Here is a 6,000-nt window from a genome sequence, read left to right as displayed (position 1 = left end):
AACACTTCCATTTCTGCCCACAAGGTGGCAATAGAATCCCACTCATTTGCTGTAGATGCTGCCCGCAGCTCCCCCTGGAACCTGTGACTATGCAATGAAAATGGGAGAGCAGGTCCTTAACACCTTTCCCCCTGTAAAGGTCAAGACATTTTTCAATGAACTTGAATCTGTTGAATGAGTATTTTCTGAACACTGCTCTACAGGAAGTCCAGGGACTCTTATTTTTTTTTAAATATTTTAATCAAAATACAATTACATCACTCCCCCCTCCCCTTGCCCCCTTCAACACCTCCTATCTATCCTCCCTCAAATTGAAGGCCTTTTTTTCCTTTTACTATTACTATTACATAGTTGCGTGAATAAATAAATGCCACCTGCTGAGTCCATTTCATGAAGCTTGTGTTTATATGATTTCAATGACCATTTTGTATGGGATAACCAGGGAACCCCCCCTTGTTGGCGTCCAACCATCTTCTCTCAGCAGTCATGGTTACCTGTAGTTCTTTGACCCTGGGGGCTTTCATTCTTCCCTGCTATCATGTCTATGTGGTGTTTTCATTGTCCAGGTCTTATTTCAGCGGCCATACTGTTGGGATACCAGGAGTGTCGCTTTCCTGTCACTTCTAAGAGACACAATCTTACCACAGACTTCCTAGTCTCTGGCCCTAACAGTCTTTCTGCCCTTTTTCCTAGATATGTCCTTGAGCCTTAGGTGCAGGAGTTGTTGTAGATATATCTGTTGGGGCTGGGTACCCCAGAGTCTGTTGTGATTTCCTTTAATGGACTCCTTGTGCTCCAAAGAGAAGCTTCTTTGATGGGGAGGGGCACACTTTTGTGGACATGAAGACAAGGTTCAGAATGTGAAAAGGAATTATGTTGGCCTGTTAAAAATAGTATATATATATATATATATATATATATATATATATATATATCATATGTATGTTATGTTACATTATATAGACTTATAGACTTATAAAATGAAGTTGTGACACTTGAGCCGCTCCTGGTAAGAGCCATAAACTAACAAAAGTCCCAGTACTGGATATGAGGAACTTCCATTTGAGTAGTTTGTTGGTTAGGACAATCCAAGTAACTGCCAAAAACAATACAGGCTGTTGCTGTTGCCCTTGGCTGCCTCTCAGGGGTTGAGGGTAAGAGCCCTTATTGCTGAAGACACCACACATTTCACATATAGGACTCTGACTATTCTCACTGGATCTAAGCTAAGCTTCCTTCCTGCAGTTTAGCTTTTGCAGCACCAGAAGCTGCTATGCGATCTGTCGGTAGAGCTATCCAGCTGGAAGGCCTCTGAACCACGACAGAGGCCAGTATGGCAAGACATACCTTATGGTTCTACAATGGCACACATATCTCAGCGGCAACCAACAACTGTCTCATTGGACGTAAGACCAATGGAGGGAAATCATGCCTGGTACTAGGAACCCAGCCAACCACTTGGTGCCAACAAGGCCATGAGTCTTCAAGGAGAACCTTCTACTGCCATTTTTACTAGATTCTTGACTTCTATACAAAACCAGCTCTTCCAGAATACTGGTACTTAGCTTAGGCAGCTAGAACTGTACCAACTCTTGGGTGGGTCACTGTCCTGATTTCAGGCTACCTTGGCTTGGATAACCCTGATAAATCACCATCTTTGGGATTTCCCCAGAAGTGAGTAGTCTGGCTTTGGCTTCTTTGTAACATGTGACTTTATGTAATAGGGGCTGTGAAGACCTGCTGCAGTGGCCTTGTTCCCCCTCATCTGTGCTGGGGACTAAGTAGCCAATACATGAGTCTATGGGGGACTTGGCATATTAAAGCCATAGCAGGGAAATATGATAGTATTCAAACAATGATCTTTGGCCTTCATGGTCTCGTCACCCCTTTCAAGAACCAAGTACATGTATTTATAACTACAGTGTGTTACAGGAGACACTGTGGGTAGTGCAGAAGGCCTGAGAAGAGTCAGTTTGAGGAAGAGTTTTCCGCACTGCAGATGGATTTCCAACACCGTCATTTTCCCCTCCTCTTTTCTATGTTCCTTCATCATCTACAGCTAAATCTTTCAGTATTTACAAAGACTTAAAAATTCTTCTTTTGGAAGTAATGAATGCTTTCTTCACTGACATTGATAAGCCGTTCGCCATGTGAGAAAACATCTCCGTTGCAGTAGAATCGTGGGTGTTGGCTGCACATAACACAGGCTCCTAAGAGAGGAATGATTTGGTTTCTATTTGTAAAACAGAATCACATCTGTCGGCCACTTGTGTCTGGTTGCCGACTCACCTGGCCTTGTGATGGTGTAATGCTTCCCAGACAGGCAGTTCAGCTCAAAGTGGAAATCAGCAAATGTACTCAGAGACTCTTCTTATCCTTTTATCCTCCGATTATGTAATTTGATTGCCTCCGTAGGTTACGATTGCACCCCACCCCGCCTAAGAGTGAGTTTGTGATGAATAAAAAGAATTTATTAACATTAATTTTCGATCAGATACCAGTCTTGTCAGAATTCTCTTGAGATGTGATGTGCACTAACAGGCGTGTTCCTACTCAGTTGCCCATCTTCCTTCTGAGCTGTTTCATGCAGGCAGGCATTCATCCCACATAATGAAACAATGCTGATTTTGAATGGCTGATTTTGAATGATCTTTGCACCCCACTATGCCTGTAATTATTTTCAAACAAGGTGGTGAGTTCGCTAGCTTCTTGGGGGTAAATGCAACTATATCTCACCTAGGCTCTTGGGACTGCAGCTGAGGAAGGGCTGGCTGTCATCGGAGGCAAGTGAGTCACTTTTAAGCTGGTTTTCATCTTCCTGTGTCTCAGGTGTAATCCACTCATCCAAACGTATTTCTGCCAAATACATCGGGGTGAGTAGAGAAAAAAAAAAAAAACAACAAAACTTGCTGGCACATACCTCAAATTTTACTATTTAGTTATTTACTATTGAGTAGATTACAAAAGTTACTATTAAACACACCTATTCGAAATTTGTCTTTATGGTTTAGAGACTGGATTAAAATTTATTTTCTCTGCAAAGATCAAATCGAGCGAGTGTGTACAAACTGCTTCACTGCCGTGTGTGCACACGTGTGTGGTTACACATAGGGATATACAATGCCATGCGAGCATGTGTGCGTGTGTGTGTTTGCGTGCTAAAGTCTGATGTTAGCATCTTCTTCTACTATTCTGTACCTTACGTTCTGAGGCAAGATCTCTCTCACAGAACCCGGACCTCACCATTTCAGCTAGACTGGCCAGTGAATAAGCTCCAGAAATCCCCCTGTCTCAACCTCCCCGGTACTGAAATTACAGGTGCACAGCATCATGCCTACACTGGACTCTGGGGACCGCAAAGCCTCATCCTTCTACACCAAACACTTCACTTACTGATTCATGGCCCCCACTTCCGCCAGTCTCAAGCCGTTTCATTTTAAGTCATTAGTACGTGGTAAAGTTCTCTAATTTCTGCTTCTAGTAAGCCACTGAAAACAACAGTGGGTAGAGTTTTGAAAGATCTGTCCATTATGAAACTGCAGGGGTGCTGGCTCTTGTACGTAGGGAGGCACCTGTCGCCTTTAGCAGTCCATCGCCTAATCAGGAACAGTGGGGCACGAAACCCACAGCATCAAGCAACATCGATTCTTAAAGACTGAGCTTGTTGAATCCTGGCTGTTCTCCAGTGAAGGGCGTTTTGGAAGGCAAGCATGTTGTAATCTGTGGCGTATCGGAGGTAGTACTAATCGAACTTTGGCAGGGAGAATTCCTTGTGCTTTGCATCTCAGTCTCACATCAGCCATTATCAAGAGGCTCCATACCTGTGTGCTTGGAGAATAGCGTGGCCTCTAGATACTGTGTGCATGTGCTGTTCATTTCAAAGCTGGCCATGACTTGGGCAGCCCATGTTGTTAATTTCCTCTAGAAGCACAGCTCCACCCCCAAATAACACCAGATGGGGTAGTTTGAATAAAATGGTCCCCATAGGCTCACATGCTTGGTCATCAGGGAGTGGCCCTACTTGGGAGGGTTTGGGAGGTGTGGCCTTGTTGGAGGAAGTAGGTCACTTGAGAAACAGGCTTTGAGGTTTCAAAGGGCCCAAGCCAAACTCACTGGATTCTCTCCTCTCTCTCTCTCTCTCTCTCTCTCTCTCTCTCTCTCTCTCTCTCTCTCTCTCTCTCTCTTCCCTCTCCTTCTCCCCCTCCCCCTGCCTATGAGTTAGGATGTAGTTCTCAGCTACTGCTCCAGTATCTCCCTGCATGCTGCCATGCTTCCCACCATGCTGATACTGGACTAGCCCTCTGCAACTACAAGCAAGCACCCAGTTCAATGATTCCTCTATAATAGCTGCCTTGGCCGTGGCATCTCTTCACAGCAATAGAACACTGGTTTCTGTGTCCAGTTCACATAAAATGACATACATCTCCAGTGTACAACCAAAGCATGCTACTCTTGCCCTGGAATTCCATCTTTTGTCACTCTCATATTTTTGGTTGTGAGCCTGGTTTTTAGTGCCTGAGTCAACTCTTTAGCCCCTGTTGTCACTCTTACACAGCTTTTTAATCCCTTTGTTTTAGACTCAGAGTGAGAATGGCTGCTTAAAGGATTCCAACTTGGGAATTTAATCATTCAGTGTTATAATTTGGTATCAAGGCACACTCTTCAAGGACTTTAACCACTCAGGAAATTCAGCATCCATGGTTGTGACAGTAGGCACTATGTCTTTAAGGACTATCATCAGCACCACAGCTGAGCACCTGAGGCATGCTGAGAGGTCATCCTTGTTATCCTTACCTTACTGAGGACCTGTGCATCCCACAGCAGACAGACACTGGCACACAAGCCTCTTCTTGCCTTAGTTCCAAGCCTGTTGCCTATGAACTCTGGCTCTGCCGCCTATTGCTAAGCCCCATGTCTAAGATGCTTAAGGCCCTGCATGCCTCCCCATGGCAACCCCTGAACTAAGCAGTGCAGACCTTGATTCAGCTCCTGTCGTGCTAAACAAAGGCTTTATCGCATGGCCATTGGCAGTCTATAAGGAGCCCTTGGGCTGAGCCCTTTCCCACTCTTTCTCTGGTGACTGGGTTCTGTGCTGCAGGCTCACTCCTTCTCACTCCAGTTTTCCCTGTCCAAGGCGTAAAGTCACCACATAGAGACATTCACATTTTGTTTATTGTTCGAGGTTGGTCTGATATACTTGGATGAAGATGGTTTGTACCTTGCCTAAGAGCTTATTCCTGTTTGACCAATAAAAAGCCATCACACCTGGGCAGGGCAAATGGGATAGGTGTGGCTGAGGTTTCCTGGCTTTGGGAGACAGAGAGGATCTTGGGAAGGATGAGAGACTGAAAGAGAAGAGCAGGAGGAAAGAGACGATGCCATGGGTTAGTCAGGAAGAAGCACGTGGTTAGCATGAATGGAGGATTTGGCCCAGATAAAGAACATTAGCAGGTATTTGGGATTATGGATAGGAGGCAGCTCAATAGAGATTACTAGAAGCAGATGGCATGGGATTGGGGCAGGGTATGGGATACTTGCCCCATACCTGCCCCAAACCTGCCCCAATATGGGATGTAGTTTAGAGGATTAATATCTGCCCTGCCCCAGGTTAACTAAAGTTATTTAAAATATAACATGTGTTTGTGTCTTGATTGATTGATAGTAGATTAGAAAATATCTCCATAGTAATAATTATACGCCTGATAATAAACACTATTAGGCCATACTGATAAATTAACCACAACAGTTTATTCACAAGACAGAATGGTACCCTGTCCATCCCAGCTCCAGCACTCTCCATCCTATGGCAGGTGACCCTCTCACTGGCTGCCTCATCCCCTGAGTCCCTCCTCATTCCATGGAAGGGTGAAGATGGACCCTATCTTGTGCAGGTTTCCACAGCCTCTGGAACTTCAAGACGGAATGCCCTGAAATGAAGGAGGCATTGCTTACCTCTCCGCTCAACACCAAGGGCCTGGGGCAATTTTCACCATGAACTTT

Source organism: Acomys russatus, chromosome 12 (genome assembly GCF_903995435.1).
Source record: "Acomys russatus chromosome 12, mAcoRus1.1, whole genome shotgun sequence".
NCBI classification, from domain to species: Eukaryota; Metazoa; Chordata; class Mammalia; order Rodentia; family Muridae; genus Acomys; species Acomys russatus.
Note: the sequence above shows the minus strand (reverse complement) of the source record.